Genomic DNA, 22,002 nt, shown 5'->3' with positions numbered 1-22,002 from the left:
GTCACTGGTAGGAGAGGTCATCAAGAGGTCTGAAAAATAGTGTTATCAATATGCACATGAAACACTATTTCTTCCTGAAACAGAAGAGGTTGTATGGGTGTTGGACCATTGCTTAGTTCGATATAAGCCAATAAAGTGAAGATGAGTCCGGCTAAGATGGAAAGGCTGTGCATTGGTAGTTCTTGAGCCTGGGAATTAGGTAGATGGCCTGTCTTGGATGGTGTTGCACCTCCCTTGAAATAGCAGGCTTGTAGTTTGGGAGAGCTCCTGGAGCAATCTTTGTCACTGGAAGTTCAAGTGGCTTCACTGGAAAGCACTGGCTATTACTGGCTATGACTGTTTTTGGATGAAGAAAGCCTTGCCAAATGATCCATGCTAACATCCTGATTGGATAACTGTAACATGCTCTACGTGGGGTACTCTTGAAGACATAGCTAGTCCATAACACTGGGGCCATATACCAGTGGGTGGATCAGTGAATCATACCTTTGTACAGTAGGCGAGTTTTTACATACATTCACACACGTCTCTGAGAGGCACCACATCTAGCTGAGAGGCACCACGTTCAAGGACCACATTCCAAACAGGCAAACATACTCAAGGAGGCAGCAAAGCAGGTGTTGTTAGGGGTGTGGCCTGAAGAGAGAGGGTATGGCTATAGAGGGGGTGTGGCCTAGGGATAGTCCCAAGGGCCAGACACGAAAGGCCTGAAGGGTCACACTTGACCCCCAGGCCTGAGATTCCACACCCCTGCTGCAAATGATGGGTATCTGCTCTAACCCTGTGATCTGTATGATGAATAGCAGGTTTTTAAATTGAACTAACAGCATAAATGAATGAAGCATTCTCTAAAGTGGTGGTTCTTATATTGTGGGCTGGGGACCACGGGTGCTACAGTTCACCTTCTGGTCATACTTTCGTCAGCAGCAGTAGAGCCATGAATGTGCAGTGCATGAGCACCCATGAGAGTGGGAGGTGGTTAGAGAGAGAAAGAGACAAGAGTGGTGCTATAGTATACAAAGTTGGAGGGGAGGAAAGGAAAATGAGGATACTGAGGACATTTGGAGTGATCATCCAAGCACGAGAGAAGGAAGAAAAAGAATGGGAAGGAAGGAACTGAAAGGGACAAATGGACCGAAGGACGTGTTGAGGGCTGCAAATCCAGCAATTTCCACTGTGGAATTAGATTTTTAAAGAAAATGGTGTCACTAATATGATATGTGATGTGCCAATTTCTGGCCCAGGGAACCAGTGGCTTACCTTTGAGCATGTGTGCTTTCTCATAAAAAATACCTGTGCTTTCTCTTAGTATGACATTTCAGGGGGTCAGAAACCCCATCTCATTTTAGAGCTGAAGAACCAAACCCCACTGAGTCCAGCAAAAGACAACTCTCCCTCCTTGTCTCCTTTGTGAGCTTTCCAGACCACAGTGTACCCAAAACAGACAGCAGGTAAACGGGAGGCACTGAACAACTTAATAGGGCTAGATGACTCATGCAACTTTGCTACACCACTTGCTGCAGGAGGGAGAGGAAGCTATCAAAGACAGAGCAGGTATTGTGCAAAATGTTTGTGGTAATTGATAGCATATTGTAGCTTTGTAGGAGACTTTCTTTGAACCAAGGCCTTTTAAGGGATGTTTTGCATTGTACTTAAATTAACCAGTTCAACCAACCTGCGCATGGGACTTGCAGATCAAATCCAGCACTTCATACTGAAGAAACAAAAACAGCAACAGGCTAGGATTCCTGTTTGTAACTGAAAGTCCTGAACACATTTAGTTATGAAGGAAGGCCCATTGATTTCAATACAGTGATGTGCTTAGGATCATGGCCCAAGAACGGCTAACCATTTCATCAGCCAAGCTTGCCAGTGACAAACACTACAGAATTGTTAGCTGAATATACAGCTTCCACCTGCTGAATATACAGCTGAATATACAGCTTCCACCTGCTGAGGAGAAAATTGTTGCTAAGACTTTAATTACATACTTAGCTTTTATTTGTACAGTTCTCCCACTCAGTTTTCAGGCATGTAAGCAACATTTTCCTTATGACATTTGGAATCTCTTGATATCTACTTAGTAGCTATATGAATATCAGACTTTCAAGATCTTAACATTTGTTAAAGTCAATTTTAAACCAGTATGAGCTTTTTTAACAACAACAACAACAACACCATATTACCTGTATTTGTTCTTTGATATGCTTTTGAAATCTCTGGTACCTTCTCATTATTTTGTATTGATTTATATCCTACTTTTATTGCACTGTATTTCAATGCATATTTTTTTTAAAAAAGATAAAAGATAAAGTTGCATAGAAGGCCTAATAAAACCAGGCTATACCATCTTGGACAGAGGACCTTCTTACTTATTAAACTATAATTATTAAAGTTTCATTTGCACTAAAAAAATATTTTGTTTGTAGAAATACGTTATTTGCAGAATTGACCTTGAAGACTTCATCAGACATACCACCATTGGCCAAGCCTTAAAATGACTGCTCTGGATTTCTACGTTAAAATATTTCATCCGTTGAATCCCTATGATGCATTCTGGCTCATACAGCTTGGTAGCAAGTAACTCATTTTGTTGCTTAGCCATTTGATCATTCCCTCTACTCTACTCACGATTAGCCCATTCAGTGACCAATGGGAGCTGTCCTCTTGCTCTCATTGTCCACTCCACTCCAGCCAAGCTTTGTCTGCTCCAGTCCAGCCAAGCTAGGGAACAAAGACATTTGGTTCTGGCTCCTCAGGACCAATACACATTTCCCAGTCTCTTCCAGCTCTGGCTAGGTTATGGCATCTAGACATGATGAAGACTTAGTTATATATGACATCCATGCGGCTCTGCTTATGATTTTCCAGAAGACTTTCTCTGGTCTAGTCCCTCACACAGCTCAGCATCTTTACAAAGATTTCCCAAGGCACAGTTATGAAACCATGCTGAAAGTAGAACAGCCTGATTTGTACCACGCTTCTGGTTGCTGTAGCAATCTAGGTGCAGGTTAATGCCATGATGATTCACAGAGTGACGTGCCTGAAGAGAAGAAAGCTAAGTCTAGCATCCACTGCTTGCATAGTAGTCACCAGCAAAATTGCAAGGGGAAATAGACACAGGCCACATCTGTACCAAGCCACAAATGCTAATTTTTCAAGCCAGGATATCAAGCAGGTTCATGGAGTGCCTTTGCAGCCGTTTCGGTCCCCCCTTTGCGCATGTGACTGAGCAAACACTTAAGCACAGCTCCCCATTTGTGAACCCAGAAACTGCAACTAATGGCTTCCAAACATGCTAACTTTGGACCATGGGGCAATATCCTTGGTTTGTTTTGAAGCCATTAACCATAGTTTCCAGGGTTGCACATAATGGGAAACTATGGCTATGTGCTGGATTTCTAGTCCTGCTCTTTAGCCAATAAAGTTCCCAGAGCACCTTGCATCCAACTTGATATGGGTGACAGGGGCAGCTCTGTCTTAAAGTTCATGTAATATGTTGCCAGTTATAAAATGAAGTTAGGCAAAGGCTCACAGCTGTAGATTCTTATTTTCTGCATGCCTTAGGGATGTCATGAGCATTCAATCAAACATGCTTACAAAGCTGGTCAAATGCTTGCAAGGAGGATTGGTGTGACTACATCCCTGTGTGCTTGCTGAAATTCTGTGAACCAACTCCATTGCCTCCCTCTGGCTCATAGCCAGCTGCAAGGCTCCTGAAAAAAATTACCTTGATGCTCGCGCAAAGGATGGCAACAGAAAGATGAGTGAGGGAACCACAAATGCACACAAATATGTACTTTACTGAACCCAACACTTTTTGTGTTGGTGATTTTTCTTCAGGGGCACTGATTAAACAAAAAAGTTTTCTGTACTATCTCAGAGTCAGGGAAGATGCTGCAAATGAAGAATGGGTGTTTACAGTGTAGATACAGATCTGCAAAAATGTAAGATGAATGAGTTCTTCGCCCCTGTGAGTTCACCATACTGAAATGGTTATGGTGAATTCAACTATCTCATGAGCAAACAAGCATAAAATGGTAAAGATTAAAGGATTAAAAATGCAGATAAAGTAAAATGCTAGCTATGCAATAGCACTGAGAAAGGCATAATTGAAAAACTGGCCATTTCCAATTATTTAGCTTGAAAACTGGTTCCTAAGCAATTTAAAAGTTGTTCTTTGAAAGGAGGAGTAAATAATGTTGCCTTGATTAATTTTTTCTTTTTGCAGCAGCTTTATTCATCTGGCTATTTCTGACCTACCCTGTGTGGTAGGTGTGATCAGTCCTCTGAGGTAAACATTCTTTTACAAAATTACTTTTCTGCAGAACAATCAGCTGTCATTTTGTTCATTACGCTTTTCAAGATAGTGCTCAGGCTACATGAACAAAGCTTTTGTAGGAAGCCAGAAAGCATTCTACTAGATGTTTGGAAATAAACTCAAGAGAAGAATATGTGTAAGGATGCAAGATGTACTTTGAAGCTGTGATGTGCCTACCATTCAAGTTTGTAAGGCGTCGTTAACAGAATTTTGGTTTGGAGCAGAGCTAGACCTTTTTGGCCATGGGTCACAACCCAGGTGATGATATGGTTGTGTAGAGCCAAGGCAGAGCCAAGGCAGTCCCATGTAACTCCTACATTATATGCATTATATGCATGTTGATAACTGCTGTGCATTCTCATATTTACATAAAATATTGGTATGCTTATGGATCCTTTGCCTCTCATATTAAATCTTTTTTTTTTTTTTAATGATATTTATTAAGATTTTCAAAAATACAGAAAATAAAGATTAAAGTACATTCAAAACCTTATTTTCATACATCCACTTTCCGGGACTCCCCCCTTCCCCCACCCCTACCATATTCCCCTTTCATATTGTTGGCTCCACAAGCTCTCAATTCTAATTGAAACTTAATTTGTTTAGACCATTATTCGAATTTAAAATTTATACACTCCTCATCAATACCCCTAATAAAAGACAAAAGTTCTCTCCCCAGGGCCCACCCCATTTTCATTCCACAATTTCCCTTTTTTTAATGATAAAGACACCCCACACAATAGAAATATAAGAAATAAGAAATAAAAAGTATAATAGATGAAAAAGAGCCAATTCAGAAAAAAAAGTTGACAAGCCTTTGGATTTTAGTTCTCCCCCCCCTGTCCCCGGTTTAATTTCCCCCTGACCACCAAACCATGTTATCTGCCTGGAATTCTTAAAGTCCATAAATCACCTATTTCCCCCAACTCCTTGCTGGCTTTTTCTTTTTATAATTATTTTTTAAGACATTTAACTTCAAATCTTTAATAAAACTCCCCCCATTGTTCTTTCCAAGTTGTAGTCCAATTTCCTCTTGTTCCGCTGCTGAAACGTTCTAATTCAGAAGTTTAGTAACTCTACAGGGATTATTGTTATTCAGGAACAAAAACTTGCGTTCAGTCCCTTCCTTTCTTCAATAGAAAATTCTATTGTCTCCTTTAGCTGAACACCCTGTAGACAAAATATTATTTCCGTTTTGCAGCTTTCCCAGAAGATAACTAGTCCTGTAAAATTCCAATGGTATTTTTCCACTTACGACCATCTTTGTAATGTCCCGAAATTCCTCTAGGGGGATTGTTGTAACTTTGTTTTCTCTAGTCCAAAAGTCCGATTGTTATCCATATTTTCGCCATTTTGTATCCAAATTTTAACGGATTATAGCAAATTGTAACAAATTTAACCAGCAAAGTTCTCATAATAAAATCCTCTCTGCTTTCCGACTTTGACAGCTACTTTGACAGCTGTCAAAATCTCCGACTCTTTTCGCCAGGCTCTCTCTTCAATCACCCCGGTTCCCAGGGGGGGGGGGGGTTACGTTTCCCTTCTCCCTCAATTCTTCCTCCAGCACAGTTCTTGTAGTTCCCCATCGTGGAATTCTTAGTTTTTACCAGCAATACAAATCTTTTTGGACCTTGGTTTCCCCATCCTTGTTTTGGAAGGTTTACAGTAGGGAGGGGGACTGACTTCCTTTTTGGATCCCCCCCCGCTCGTGTCCAATCCGAAAAAAAATTCTTTTTTTTTCTCCTTTTGAACCCGGTTTCCAAATTACTCACGGGTTGTTGTTAAGAAGTCCGAATTTTCAATGGAAGAAGTCAGCGCTCTCCGCCGGATGGCATGCGGCTACGCTCGGCAGGGATAGCAGAGGACTCAAAGCACCACGCTTCTCCCCGGCACCCGATCCGTAGCCTTTAAAAAGGCTCCTTCACGAGTCGGGAGGGCGCTAGCGGTGCCAGCCGAGTCTCCATGTCCACGGCCCCCGTGGCCGTGGTTTTTAAGGGTCCCCGCATCGCCGGTGCGGTAGGACCCAGCCCCTGCCGAGCAGGCTCCCTCCGGAGCTCGGAGGGAGTCCGCCATTCGGCGATGGCGCCAACCCGGAAGTGCCTCTCATATTAAATCTTTATCATGTTAGCTTTATACTTCATAAGATGATAACAAGCAAAGTGCTCCCCTGTCTTTAGAAGCTCTGGGGAAGAAGAAATTAGAATATGTCCAACTTGTCATACACATGTATGACAAACTGCATCTTCTGAAATTCAGCCTGCTGTACAACAGTATGGCAGTCACTGCACCTGATCTTTGATCTACAGCTAGGATGGGGAAATCTGTCAATTTGGATTTCCCTTTGTTTCTCATTTTTACAAACTTTCATTCACTTTTCATTTCCACATCAGTCCCACCCTTTTTCACAAAAGACGTCCTCATGAAAATTCATCAACATTTTTCTGAACATTTCTCAGAAATGTTTGTATACAATTTCCCTAATATATGCATTTCTCCTCCAATACAATGCATTTTGGAATGTTATTGTCACTAATAAATGCATTTCCATGCACACTTTAATTTAGTATATGCATTTTTGTACATGTGGCTGCAGAAGTGGATACTGCAAAGGATGTCTCTGTTTTGACTTTTGTATTGCGTCAGAAAATGTGAATTAGGTAGGTTTGCTTTTAAATGCAAACAAAATCAAATTTCTCTCCCAGCTCTATCCACGAGCAACTTACAGTATTGAACACTGGGGCCAAACACAAGTCTGGGCTTCTGTCTACTAAAAAAAGAAAAACCTTTCCCCTTTAGCTGACATGATGATTTTCATCATTCAAATGAATAACTTCTGTAAAAAGAGAAAATAGGATGAATGGGAGTCATTCTAGATAGTAAACTTCAGAAGTAAATATTTAACCAAATATTTTATGGCAACTGTTTTTAAAGCAAAGGATAAAATTCTGTTTGATGCTTTTTTTCCTCCTTCAGGTGAACTACATTTTATTTTATGTTTGATTCTGCATGCATTTTGGGGAGGATGTTTATGGATCTGTTGTCAAGTACCTGGAGTGTCTCAGAAAGTTGGGATCAAATAGGCTTTTACAAACTGACAAGAATTTCCATCAATTGCAGCATAATAATAACAAGAACAAACTGGACCCCCACCCCCCGCCAATAAAGACACTTCTTATGGGAACAAGGCTGTAAGCTGTCAGATGCAGCAAAGACTTTGTGCAAACTAATGTATATTTTAAATAAACAACAAAAAGTAACTCTTTAAATAAATTCCAGCCGTCTGCCTGAACCTGTGTTAATCTGACAGCAAGTTGCTGTAACTAATTTACTTTAATTAGGCAGAATAAGGACCAGCATTTACTTTGCTTTTCCAGTTGGATCACATACCATCCTGTAGTGACGGTGTTTTAAGTACTCATCAGTTGTGGGGCTACGTTGTGTGTGTGAGTGACAGAGAGAGAGTTTGGAGGGGGGGTGCATTCCAGTTAAATACACATGGCCTCCCAAACATTGCTTGTCTCGTCAGTTCCCTAGGAAACTAGTCATATAGATGGAAGAGATTTCATCACCCCTCCCCCCAAAAGAGCTTTGCATTATTATAGTGCTGAATTGACTCAGAGTCAAAGGAATGGAAACAACCTTCCCTTCCTCTGTTTGGGATCCATGTAAACATACAAAGACCCCAAAACTTTTACCTTGTTGAGTAGATGCTGTCTGTGAGGGAAGCTGGTGTCTTAAGAACAGTGGTAGCCCATACATTGTCCTCTGGAAGTTGTTGGACTACAACTCCCATCACTCCCCATAACCTCGATCACTGGCTGTCCTGGCTGGGACAGAGTGACTGACAGGAATTTGGGCTCAAGAACACCTGGAGGGCAACATGTTGGTTATCCTAGTTCTCACTGATAAATGTAACATACATAGAAGCAGAAGTGGGGCTACTGCAAGTTCCACCCCACCTGCCAAGCTGCTTCTTACCCCACCTTTTCTTTACCTAATCGAATGTCTTCCTACCAGTGATTAAAAACAAAGACACAGCGAAAATATTCATAAAACTGAAAAGTGCCCAGTGCTGCCTGGGAATTCTAAGAAACCAAAAATATTGTGTGTTTTTTTAATGGATAGTGTAATTTGTGAGTTTTGAGGCTGTGTTCTCCCATACACATGCATGCTGATGCTCAATGCATCCACCGGCATCCAAATGTAGGTAAAAATCACCTCCTCTACCTTGGGAACCCATATACCAAGTTGGTTGGCAATATCTCGAAAGGCATCCAAATTGGCACAGTTGCAACCCATCATATCAATGTGGGTGAAGTCATGCCAAACAGGGCGATCATCTCTTCATAGGTGTCCACATCAGCACACCTTTATGCAGTGCCAACAAGCATATCATTCCTCTCATAGTGAATTCGAGTGACTGAGCATCTTAACAGTTTAAAAGCAGAATAGACAAATTCATGGAGACTATTTATTCAGTTAATGTATTTCCTTCCTCAAGGTGGTGCAGATGGTTCACCTCCCCATCTTATCCTCACAATAACCCTGTAAAGTACCATATTTTTCGCTCTATAGGATGCACCGGACCACAAGATGCACCTAGTTTTTAGAGGGGGAAATCAAGAAAAAAAAGATTATTCCCCCCCCCCCGAGCCCCAAAGAGCAAAGCTTCTCCCACAGATTCTCGGGGCTGCAGGGGAAGCCCGGGTCCCCCCCCCCCAGCCCCAAAGAGCAAGGAAGCCAAGACAGCAAGCAGGATCCATTCCGCTGGCTGTCTTGGATTCTGCTATAGCCGTGCAACCTCTCCAGCTGGGAGCTAAACCTCCCCAGCGCGGCTAAAGAAGCGTGGCTAAAGAAGCGTGGGACAGGCTGCCCAAGGCTAAAGAGGAAGCCAAGGCAGCGAGTGGGATGGATCGCGCTTGCTGCCTTGGCTTCTTTAGTCTTGCGCAGCCTCTCCCGGCTGGAGAGGCTGCGCGCGGCTATGGCAATTCCCCCACCTCCCGCAAAAGCCCACGAGGAGGGAGAAGGGACTGACGGGCTGCGTCAGTCCCTTCTCCCTCCTGGGGAAAAGCCCGCAAGAGCCGCATGAAGCCTTTTGGGGGCTTTTCCTGCCTGCCTCTCCCCTGCATTCGCTCCATAGGATGCATAGACTTTTCCCCTTAGTTTTTAAGAGGCGTCCTATGGAGCGAAAAATACGGTAAGTTAGGCTGAGAGACGAGTGAGCTCACCCAGTGAGCTTCATAGCTGCGAGGAGAATCAAACCCTGGTCTATGAGGACTATGTTCTACCTCCTGTGCTAGAGGCAGTAGGCCTCTGAATAAGTATTGCTGGGATTTGCAAGTGTGGAGAGTGTTGTGACACCTGGGTGCTGCTTGTGAGCTTCCCCTAGGTATCTGGCTGGCCGCAGTGAAAACAGGTTTTTGGGCTACTAGGCCTTTGGTCTGATCCAGCTCAATTTGGAAGTGAAAATGGGGCTGCCTCAAAATAAAGGAGCAGTTTCTAGCTTGGGATTCCACAGACATGGAAACATACATAACTCTATAACTACATAGCAAAGTGGAAGAAGTCCTAGTGGTGTGCCCTAGAAGTGCTGCGACCCCCTTATACCCTCCTCCTGTGCCCTCCCCTCAAAACCCCTTAAGAGCACTGCTCTACTTTTAGGGGCTGGAGGTATCCTACAATATATTCTTGGAGGTCCAGCTTGTTTATTCTGCTTAAACAAGAACGAAAAAGGTAAAATGTTATATACATTTCTTTCATGTACTTTAAAACTATTTGTAGTCCAGGTTTGGCTGCTAAAAGCAAGGTGGATTTAGCAACTGTGCTATCGCTCTGAATTAATTAGTTTACAGGTCACATCTCAACATCTGCAATGGTGAGAATATTCACACCCACGGTGGCAACAAATAGGCCTATTAAAATTCTTTGTAAATCCCTGTTCAGCAAAAATGGAAGGTGCGACGAAACTTTCTGTACCAAAGTTACTGGTGTGATTTTGGTAATGGGAATGTCATATTCAATTTAGGAAGCATCATAAAAGAAACAGAACAAAAGTAGATATTGAAGATAGACATTAGAATTTCCAGATAGAGATTGCATAGGGTTGACAGTGGCCTAAGAAAAGAAAAACGAACCTGGACCCTGTCATTCTCTTGTGCCTTTAAAAGCCACTTGAGCAGCAGGTGAAGCATCAAGGACCAGCATGGGGGAGCATACTGTCAAGAGAGTCCTGGATCTCTTCCTCCCTTTCACAGCTGCAACCGGATTGGTCCTTTGCCTCTGGCTCTGGCCAAGAGAAGGTGAGCAAGCAAGGAACATTGGCAGCGAGGAGGAGGAAGAGCAGCTGTCGCTGACTGCTTACTGATTGGTTCTGTCCGGCAAGCAATCAGGTGGCAGCAATGATGAGGCAGAGGAGGAGGAGCGATGAGCGGTTTGCCCAAGGGACCCCAGAATCATAGTTTGAAGTGTTTCATGGCATGGAGATAAATATGATCACTAGCTAATTCTTTGTCATTTAAGCTACTCTTAAATGCACAAGAGCAGGGTTTTGTAAAAAGAATTGGCAGCTTAACCTGGGGGAAGAATAAAGGAAGTTAACTGAAAATGGAAATGTATTCGCTTTCATGTCTTTTGCTTTCTTCTACCCTGATTTCTTTGCAGTTTTCTTTCACTGATGTTTTCTGCTGCCTGGGTTTGACTCTTGTGTGCATCCCTCCAGTTCGCTGACTAACATCAAGGTCTCCCCACGTAGTGAGTGGTGGCCATACTTACTACCGCTGCCCCCCTGGAAATGATCCCTGTCTTCACCTTACACAAGATGATAAAGATTTATGCTGAAATGTGTATGCAGTTCAAAGCTTGGACACTCTCTCACTCAGCCCTAAATCATGCAGTCAGTTGAAAGCTAGCTGATAGGGCTGATATAAGATTCTATGTCATTTCATCTTGATCCAGAGATTATGAGGCCCATGACATTTGAAATGTACCCAAGAAGGTAGACTTTTGAAAATATTATCATGACTTCCTATCAAGGACTGGGAATGGCAGTAGAGCACATTATTTTCATGTGGGGCTTGCAGTTTAGCAATGGCAGCACCAGCTGCATTTGCACCATCAAGCAGTACTCTACTCTCTTGCCCTTAGATTTATTCTCATTTGAATGTTGATGTATGCTAAATGAATGGTTAATTGTTGATTTCTTTTAGTATTTTAGTGTTGAGTTTTAGTGACAGTATGCTTTTTCATTCTGTGCTGTTATTGTACCAATATTAAAGACTTATTTTAATGTGAATTGCTTTGAGCACAGGTGCCTTTGTGGAAAATGTGCCATATAAATAAATTGACCAGGACTATGATTATGACTAACAGCTGCATAAAATGTAGAAATTTAACAGGTGCAACTTCATGTTACCTGTCGTTCGGCTGTCAGCAGTAAGAACACAGAGAGCCCAAGAAAAATGGCATTGTTTGAAATAAAGCAGTGCTGTAGCTCCAGAGTGCTTCTCTATTACAGTCTGGCAACCTTGCCTTTCACAACATTAAATCTAATTTTTGACCACAGGTGTTTCATGGTGGGAGCTTGTCACAGTAGTTGTTGCTGTACAATCAATATTAACACGGTTTATTGTGGCTCGCAAAGTGGAATATAGACATTATTTTGCATTTAAAAGCAGTTCTCTGTCTGCCTCTCAGCATTCTAGACAGTAGATAAAAATCCATTTTGCTAATGTTTTACTCCTGGAGACAATCTATAATGTCACATAGGCAGTGTGTTGAGATGTAACATTATGCCGTAGCTTAGGGCTACAAGAAAGACCCTTGGGCTCATGAGCTTCCCTTCCCTTCTCAAGTGTACCTGTGAGGACATCAGAAACATTTATTTCCCTTTTCAACTAACTGCAGTTTGCTGTTTTTCCCAGAGTGGGAGAACTTAGTTTGTCTAAATAAGCTAAGATCAAATTATGATTTCTGATTTTGACTTTGTTCAGATAAGTCATAGTTAAAACTAACCACAGTTCCTGGTTTGGATGAAATGATAAACTGTGGTTAGTTGGAAAAGGAAACATGCTCCCACTCACATGAACAGGATGAGAAGGAAGGGAGGAGTAGGCTTGTGCACATAATGCTACATTCAGGGGTAGCCCATTTGCCCTCCAGGTGTTGCTAAACTCCCATTTCCATCAGCCCTAGCCAACCATCATGGCCAACCATCGATGATGATGAAAACTGTAATTCAGAAGGGCACTCTGTTGACTACCCCTACTTTAAAATATGGTTTAGGGCAGAAGACACCTCATGATGTACTGGTACATCTCTGGATGATTTGCAAGAGTTTCTAGCTCACAACTGTTTAACAACAATAACATTAAGATGACGCTTTATTCTTAAATTAAGCTGCTGAAATACAGAAAGATAATCAGGAGTGGACTCTTTGTGTGAAATGACTTTGAGCTCAGTTTTGTTCTGGTGCTGAAAACAAATTCCTAGGTCATATTCTCAATTTGGGCTCATTTTCAGGAATGAGGTTCCACCTAACTTAAACCTAACGAAATGAGAACTGAATGTTTCTCACTTTGCTGTAAACTTGGTTTGTCCATATGCATCCTCTGAAGCAAGGCATATGGCGAGGCAGAGAGAAAACAGAATGTTGTTACTAGTGAGGTCTTTGGTCTGACCCAGCAGGGCTCTTCTTCTTATATTGTTATGTTCTTAACACTGAAAATGACTGGGGAGGAAATGTGATTTTGCTATAGTCAGGCATAGATGCAGATTAAATGCAGTGTGAAGATAGAAATAGATTCCAGTTTCCTCTCACTTCGGTGCTGCAGTATGTGAAATGCACTGTGCTCTTGTAATCTGGACCACTGACACCTTTAAAAGTGTTATTTTTAACTGAAATGTCCCCACAGTCATTAAATACGATGGTTGTGTGTACTTAGAGCTCTAGGTCCCCACACCCCTTTGCTGCAGCCTTTTGAACATCCTGAATAGCTCTTTTCGAAGAACCCTCCAGAGCAGCAATCAATACCATTCAAGGAGATGTGTTTAAAAGGAAAAAAATGGATGGCATAGCCCCCTGTGAACATGGAAGCTCTCCTGTTGTGCCACTTTTGGATCCTGGACTAGTCAGTGAGGTGCCGTGGTCATCTCTGTAGAAGATAAAAATATCTTCAAACAACCCTTCAGATAGCCCACAGATGAGCCTTGCTTTCTTTCCCTTCAAACAAGAGAGCTTAAATATCTCATTCAGCCATCCAGTGTCATTAAATCATTTTACAGATGGCTAAATCAGATGGTTACATTCACTGCTTCCTACAGGGAATACAAAAATGGCAAACTGCTTGGAAAACTAAATCTTCTGAGACCTTTAGATTGTATTGTAGAAAAGGATATAAATGGGGGAAGAATCATTGAATAATACTGTATAAGGAAAAGAAGAAAGAAAGAAAGAAAGAAAGAAAGAAAGAAAGAAAGAAAGAAAGAAAATCCATCACCGATGGGTACATTCTTTAACTCTATTCTCCCTGATTCTGTTGTACATGAGAAGAAATATGGGGTTGTGTCCAACTAAATCTTATGCAGAGTACTCCCATAGAAATTAATAGAAATAAGTTACTCATGTCTATTAATTTCAATGGATCTACTCTGAATAGGGGATACGGGTGGTACTGTGGGTTAAACCACAGAGCCTAGGACTTGCCATTCAGAAGGTCCGCAGTTCGAATCCCCGTGACGGGGTGAGCTCCTGTTGCTCGGTCCCTGCTCCTGCCAACCTAGCAGTTTGAAAGCACGTCAAAGTGCAAGTAGATAAATAGGTACTACTCCAGTGGGAAGGTTAACGACGTTTCCGTGCGCTGCTCTGGTTCGCCAGAAGCGGCTTAGTCATGCTGACCACATGACCTGGAAGCTGTACGCCGGCTCCCTCGGCCAATAAAGCGAGATGAGCGCCGCAACCCCAGAGTCGGTCATGACTGGACCTAATGGTCAGGAGTCCTTTACCTTACTCCGAATAGGGCTTATATTGAATACTATCCTAAATATATGTTTCCAGAGGTTTAAGTCCTGTAGTTTCTTCCATTTCTGCGCCGAATAAATTCTCCCAACCATGAAGGAGTTCCTTAGATTATAAAATTGCTGTATGATAACCCAAAAGGTTGAAAGAGCAAGTTGTAAGGACACTTGGATGGGCCATTTGCATTCTTTGATGCTAAAATTTTGATGCCAGAGGGCATTAACACTTTTCCATGGCAGCTAGAAATCTTCTTTGAAAATTAGCTAAAAGTTATTTTAACTTCCTTTTTAACTAAATGTAAAAATAGTATTTCTATCTGTGGTGGCAGCATAGGCACACTCCCATTGCACTTCAACCAGACTGTGTCACTCTTTTATCGTATTAAACAACAAAAAGAGAAAATACACAAAAGGAGAAAAACAACCACAAAATAATATATGTTCAGCAATAAGGAGCTCTTGACAAGGTAAAAGTAAAATGAAAAAGTCAGGTAAATGAAATGAAATGAATACAATTTTTAAAAAATCAAAAATATATAAATAGGTATAAAAAACACACTTAAGTTACTTTGTGCAATGAAGAAAACAGGAAAAAGATGCCATGAAATCATATTTTGAAGGGATCGCGTCACTCTGAACACCCACTTCCTCAGAGTGAGACTTGGGGAAACACCTGGTGAGTGATCTCTCTGGCAAGGCAAATGAGCAGGGGCATTAATCCACATAAGGCAATTTTCTTCCATTTGTCCTATGGAAGCATTAGCCCTGATATGCTTGTCTTGTATATATCTTAGGGGTTCTGTGTTGACAACAGGCTATTATTTTAAGATAGACTCTCGGTTCCTTCTTATGTCACATTCCTGTGCAAATGGACGGCAGGACCACCTTTTGACTTCACCAATACAAAGCAAAAGCTAGTCCTTTTGCACCACATCCCATCCAGTTCAAGCATCCTTTTTCAGTGGGTATGAACAGGCTGCTTGGTTGCCCTCAACAGAACAGGAAGAAGTGATGCATCAATAAATTATTGTGAGGCTGAGTAAGCCTTCTTTGACTCATAGAATGATGTAACAGTCTAAATCAGCAGTAATTGTTTCAAAAGCTACCTGCCAATCTTAATTCACCATCTATTAAAAGAAGGTGAGAATTAGCAGCCAATCTTGGAAGGAGCAATGGAGTATAGAGAGAAAGTACTGTAGTAATAATGTGGTAGCCTCACTTGAGGCACAAATGGAGCAGAAAGAAATACAAGGAAACAACTAGGGATGAACAGATTGCCCATTTCAGTATTTCTTCTTTTCTTGTTTTTTCAGTTTTAAGGTCAGTTCTCCAAATTTCCACATCAGTCCTCATGAAAATTCGCCAGCATTTTAGTGCAAATTTCTCTTGATATAAAGAACTCTTAACTTCTGAGGCCGCCTAAACACAAATCCCCCCAGTTTACTATCCCTAATACTTCAAGACTCCCATAAAAGTGTCTGGCTTAAAACCATCTATAAAAAACTTCACTCTTGTGGCCTATCCTCACAACACCTACTCAATATGGGCCCCACTAAAGCAAACAGTCTAACTGGTCAACATCTAAAAGATATTGAGCATCAGAACAAACTGGCCACCATAGGGAAATTCTGCCCTTGGTATGTTTAGTTTCCACCTCTCCATTTTGATTCTATGGCCCCATATCTGCACAAACTTATTATCCCAAAATACAGACATGCTTTTACACTTAAAAGACTGGATGTTTTGCCATGTGCGGTACTTGAGGGTCGATTCCAAAAGATCCAGCCTGAAAAATGTCTTTGTCCCTGTGGAGATGGTAGCACCAAAACAGCGGCACACGTCCTCCTGTCCTGTACTCTCTACAAAGACCTGAGGAACGAGATCATCACCCCACTCGTACTAACCATCCCAGGGCACTAAACCACTGCCACAATGTCCTTTCTTCTATCAGATCAAAATGAGCAGATAGCAGCAAAGGTTGCTAGGTTCATAGCAGGGGCAATCAGAATAAGGGCCACTAACTGACTGCTGATTCAGGACTTTAAATTGTGCTTCTATATCAAATTTTCTTTTCTGCGTGTACTGTAATGTTTTACTGTTGCTACGGCCATTGGCTAATGCAAATAAAATCTCTCTCTCTCTCTCTCCATATTTTTATGTATGTTTTTCCCCAATATGCACATTTTTGCAAGCAATTTCTCATGATATAATGTATTTTTGAATGCTATTTTCACCAATGCATGCATTTTAGTGCACATTTTTATAAGGTTTCTTTGCATATTACTGGATGGGAGAACTGCAACACAAAATTCAGAGAAAAACAACACTATTCAAAGGACAGCTGTCTTTCGGTTTGTGTATTGTTTCAGGAAGTGAGAATTAGGGAGTTACATACTAAATGCAAACCAACCTCCCCTCCCCCCCCCAATTCCTAGCAACAAACTCCTCCTCATCATCATCTTGAATCCCTTTGCCCTTTATCCAAAGCCAAGTCCTGCCCAGTTATCCCAAAATTAGGTAACAGTTGCATGCAGCTTTGTTGAAGGGACCAATATGTAAATATTTTCAATAAGATAAGTAGGTGCTTGAATGCAGTTCTGGAAGAAAACACATACCTGATTAACTTTGTGAGGGGAAAGAAAAACATGCGACAAAATTGAAAAGGAAAGGAAAGGAGGGAGGAAGGGGAGAGATATCTGTCGAAGAGGGAATTTTTCTTGACAAAAGAAAAATCAAAAACAAATATTTAATGGGAGAGATAGAGATGGGAGTAATAGGAGCATTTTACCCTCCTGACATCATCACTGACTCTGAATCAAAGTATTTTAATGTGATGTTTATCCACTTTTTAAAAGAGCTCTTTCTGACAAAATGTCTAACATCTTACATATTTTTGTAACATCTTACAAAATGTGTAACAACGTACATACTTCTCTGGAAGTGCAAAAAGCTGTTGTTTTTATTTCTTTTGTTATAGAAATTGAACATACAATAAAGCTGTTTAGCTTTTATATCACCTTTTTCTGTCATAATATGAACATATTTATTAATACTAGAGCCTAGTGATGCTGAAATCCCTATGATGCATAATCATACTTCTGTTACAAAGCATAACAGGTAAGGGAGATCAAATTAGGCCAAGGACATTTGGAGTGACTGTGTTTTAAGATGTGGGGAGGAAACCATTGGCAGGATTCCTTTAAAAACACACACACACACACACACACACACACACACACACACACAAAACCCCAGGGGAAAACATAGTTATCCTTCAGGATTCTCAAAGTGAAGAAATAAACATCTAGTTCTGACAATTGCTTAAAGTTTTAAATTGAAGAAATATGAACCCATATATTCACTTACTGCATAACCTCCATGAAAAGGCCTTTTTGAGGACTCTGAAGGAAAGAGATCGTTTCTGAAGTTTAAGATGCTTGCGATTGCAAAACAAAAGCTTCGTTTTCTAGGAGGAAGGACTGCCTTAAACATTTTCTTCCTCAACTAATTAGGGCATGTAAATAGTACCTCTACCATATACAAATGCTTAAGAATAAACAAGTTCAAGGCCCGTGAGTGCTGTGGGAAACCCACATTGCAAAAATTTGTTGATATTGATTTCATCTAGCTTCTGTTAACTGTGGTTCTTCTTGTGTGCTGTCAAACTATCAAGCATATTTGTTGTTCAAAGGAATTGCATTGCTGTTTTCCAGTTTTTGAATTGGTTTAGGGAATTGTTGGTCCCTAAATTCAAGCCTCATCAGAAACAGCCAGCCACAACTGGAAACAGGTTGTTATTCCTGGTGGACTATTGGTCTGAACCAGGAAAGCATTTGCTTTGCTCCCAGTTTGTTCCAACTTTGCATTGGCAGTTCTACCCTATGGTACATGGAATGCATGGGGAAAGGGTTGTGGTAGGAGGGTCATTTGGAAGCACAACAGCAGGAATCATTCAGTTAGGTAACTTAAGGGTTAATTCTGTTGACATCCAACAAGAAGATGATGGTGTTGCTGCCTGGCAACCAGTCAGATTGGCATGATCCTTGCTGAGGCAATGAGTTCTGGCTGGCTGTTTAGTTCCAAGGGTGTTTTTCCTGGTTTGCTTAGTTGCTGAATGTCTTCTTGCAATTAAGACGGCCTGAAGGAAAGACAGAAGCCCTCTGCTTATATATTGCCATATTATGTGATGTTTTTTGTTAACTTTAACTAGTGAATTATCAGTTTCTTTTCTCTTTGGATTTCATTTGTTTTATTTAAATGATGTTGCGTGTGACCTCTGCACATTCACACCAAGATTTGCAAGAGACTCTGCACATACAACTTGACCAGATGTAGGATCTTTCTCAATCACCCTGATCATGAATACAAAGCTTATATTTGTCAATCCTGTACAGATTTTTTAGTTGAATGCATGGAGACCCTTGGAGGAAGGTGGGTCTGCCACTGAGCTGCCAATCACCCCTTCTCTGCTTGTTGGGTGCTCCCTGTTTGTTGTGTGAATGAGGCTCCCCAGATCACACCAATACTTTCCACCTGAATGTCTCCTGCCATGGGTGCGGAAAACAGATAAGAGCTGTGCATCCATTTTAAATACCTGCCGAGATGACAGTATGATCCCTGATAGAATCAGGTACACTTTCAAGAGTTTTGTGTATCAGTTTCCATAGTACCCAGTCACGCTGTATTAGCAGCAGATGAATTATGAGGGATGCTCTTCAGTCCATGTGATAAATTGCATAATATTGAAACACGCTGGTTGGATTTTTTTCCAAACAACGTCATCAGGTCAGTCGCACGGCTGGCATAAATCAATATTAGCAGTGCTGAAGTCAACACTGTGCCTGTTTATTCCTCTATGAAGTTAATTTTCTTTTTTTGTTTCCTTTCTCCTATCAGCTTTCTTCTGATACAACACTGATGAAATCAGATACTGTATTAAGGACTCTCCAGGCCTGGACAGCAGCGATGTTGCGCCACCTAGTGGCTGAGAGGCAGAATCTGAAGAGTGCACTTCTGTGTCCAGTTATGTATACTGCAGTCCATTTGTTGCAATGGCATTAAAACGCATTAAAGAACAGATTTATTAAGGGCCTGTTCTCTCTGCCCCTTCTGCTGGTCCCTGGGCTCTCACAGGGCTTGTGCTATCCCTACTCCAGTGGGAAGCCACTGGAGAAAGAGAGAGAGAGAGAGAGAGAGAGAGAGAGAGAGAGAGAGAGAGATTGTGCTTGAGACCTTATGCATGCAAAACAGATGCCCTATCATTCAGCAATGGGCCTTGCCAGTGCTTGATCCTATATGCTGACCAGAGAACTATTGTTGTAGGGTCAGTGTTGCAGTCGGGCAATTTTGAATTCTGGGTGTAACAGCCTTAGGACTCCTCTCCCCAGTTTAAAAGATAACGTGCATTCACTTGACTTCCTTCAACATTTGGAAAGGTGGCCCTGCCACATTTGGAAGCTCACCAGCTCCTTCTGCTGAGTAGGGCCCTGGGCGCCTGCCTCAAAGTCCTATCCTGATGACACCCATTGTGTCAGGTGGCTTATAAATCATTGAAAAATAAGCTAGGTTTCCAAAAAGAGACTAAGTGATAATGCCACCTATTATTTACATTTTATGCAACTCAACAGATGAAATAATAGGAAAAGAAGAGGCTATTCCCAGATGCTCCAACTTTTTCTATCCAGGACACTCACCCCCATCATGCCACCGCTGCCGCCACCACACCACCCACCTTGAAATTGTGCCCGTGGGCAGGATTACAGATGCACACCAGAATCAGTTCAATTATACATAAATATATCTACTAGCACTTGTCAAAATCAAAATCTCTGATCCAGAATGCGCAAGCTTATGCCTTCCCTCTATATTTTGTCACCTAGAACAGAGATGCATGGTTTTGGTACTTAACTGGAAGTTCCTTAAGAATCTGAGAAATACATATCAAATTGGCTTCACTTTCATAGATGTTCTACAAGTCTGCTTTTCACCCTCCCAGAAGTTTAGGTGAGAAGTGATACAAAACAAGCACTTCAGATTAGCTCTAATTTTTATTTTAAGATAGTTCAAACCACCTGGCATTTAACGGAGCATTCATTTCTGAAAAATCCTTGCACATATGCAGTGCGATTTTTATTTTTAGGCCTCGCAACCTAGTTCTATTTTTGACAACTTTAGCCTTGTAAAGAGGAAGGTGCGGAATGTAAGAGAAATGAAAAGCAGGCAGGAGAAGTCAAGTGGGGGAGAATGCAGAGATGAGTGGCTTTGGAAGCGACAAAGGGGAAGAAGCAGCACTATTGATGGAGCTGGAATTCTGCTACATACAGCTAAGAAAAATAATGCTGGTCATATGAGTGGGCTGAGCAACCCTGACCTTTTGATGGCAGCACATCATGCTCTCAGTTAGGAACACAGGAACATTGAAAGCAGTGTTATACTGAGTCATATTATTGGTCTATCCAGTTCAGTGTTGTCAATACTGGTTGGCAGTGACTGGCATGAGGCCTATGGAGATGTCATAGAAGGGATGGTTGGATCTCGAGGAGCAATGGGAGGAGCTTAGGGAGCTGGAGCTGGATGATCCTGAGGAAGGTCCTATAAGGATGGGGAAGGTGAAATTGGGACCCCAAGAAATGTCCAAGCCCAGGACTAGAGAGCTTGATTCAAGGGTGGGGCAAACTGGGTTGGCAGTGGAGTCTGCCGCCCCAGTGATATCCAGCACCCCTAGTCACCCCAACACCTGGTGCTGGGGAGCTGCTTCTTCCTGCCAGGGAGGAGCGTCTTCCTTTGGGGGAGGCAACTGAGAGTAAATTGGAAGCTGAACTGGAACTGGCATCACCTCCACCTCCAGGGACACCAGGATGCCAATGCTGGCACAAACAAACCTTGCAGGCACAGCCCGCTTGAAGGAGTTCTGCAAGTAAAGCTTTGGATAATATCTCATGGGCCTGGACAATGTTTTATTCCAAAAGGAATCAGTTTTTATGCATCCAGTTGCTTCATGCTGCACAGTATCAATATCTACAATACTAACTGCAGCAAAAGACCTAGGGTGCTTCCACATGGCTTCCACCTGTTGTAGAAAGGGCATACAACCCAGCCCTTCAGCATGCTGAGAGCAGGCTGTGAATCGGGCTCTGCATAGGAAGGTACAGTACTATAACGCTTTCTCCAACTCCCTTCCCTTCAAACCCACATGTCAAATGTGTTGCCATTTATGGAAAGCAGAGACCTTTCCTGTGCTTCACACTGAGAAACATGTAGAGAGACCTGCTTCTACTTCAACTGCCAGGGCCGGCCCTACTCTTAGGCAAGGGTACATGGGAGCAGCTGTGACATCCACTTGGTTGTCCTTCCTAGACTGCTATTCTTCTCAGGACACAGGACAGAGCTGTGTATGTTCTGGTTCCCCTAAACTAGGCTGATGCTGGTGGTCATTATCATGTCAGCAGTGTTGAAGTAAGATTTATGAGCTAGACCAATTAGGTGATTTCAGCACATGGAATGGGAAGAGAGGTACCATCTTGTTCTTTGCCTCTGACAGCAAAATTCCTGTACTCCATATGGGTACCTACAAGATCTGTGTTAAGGAATCAGCATGGGGAGAATGGTTAAATCTCCATATATTTCTCATCCAAATCAAGGCAGCCAATGTGACTTTTTGAACACAAATT

This window comes from Podarcis pityusensis, assembly GCF_964106645.2.
Source record: "Podarcis pityusensis genome assembly, chromosome: 3".
Classification (NCBI taxonomy): domain Eukaryota; kingdom Metazoa; phylum Chordata; class Lepidosauria; order Squamata; family Lacertidae; genus Podarcis; species Podarcis pityusensis.
Note: the sequence above shows the minus strand (reverse complement) of the source record.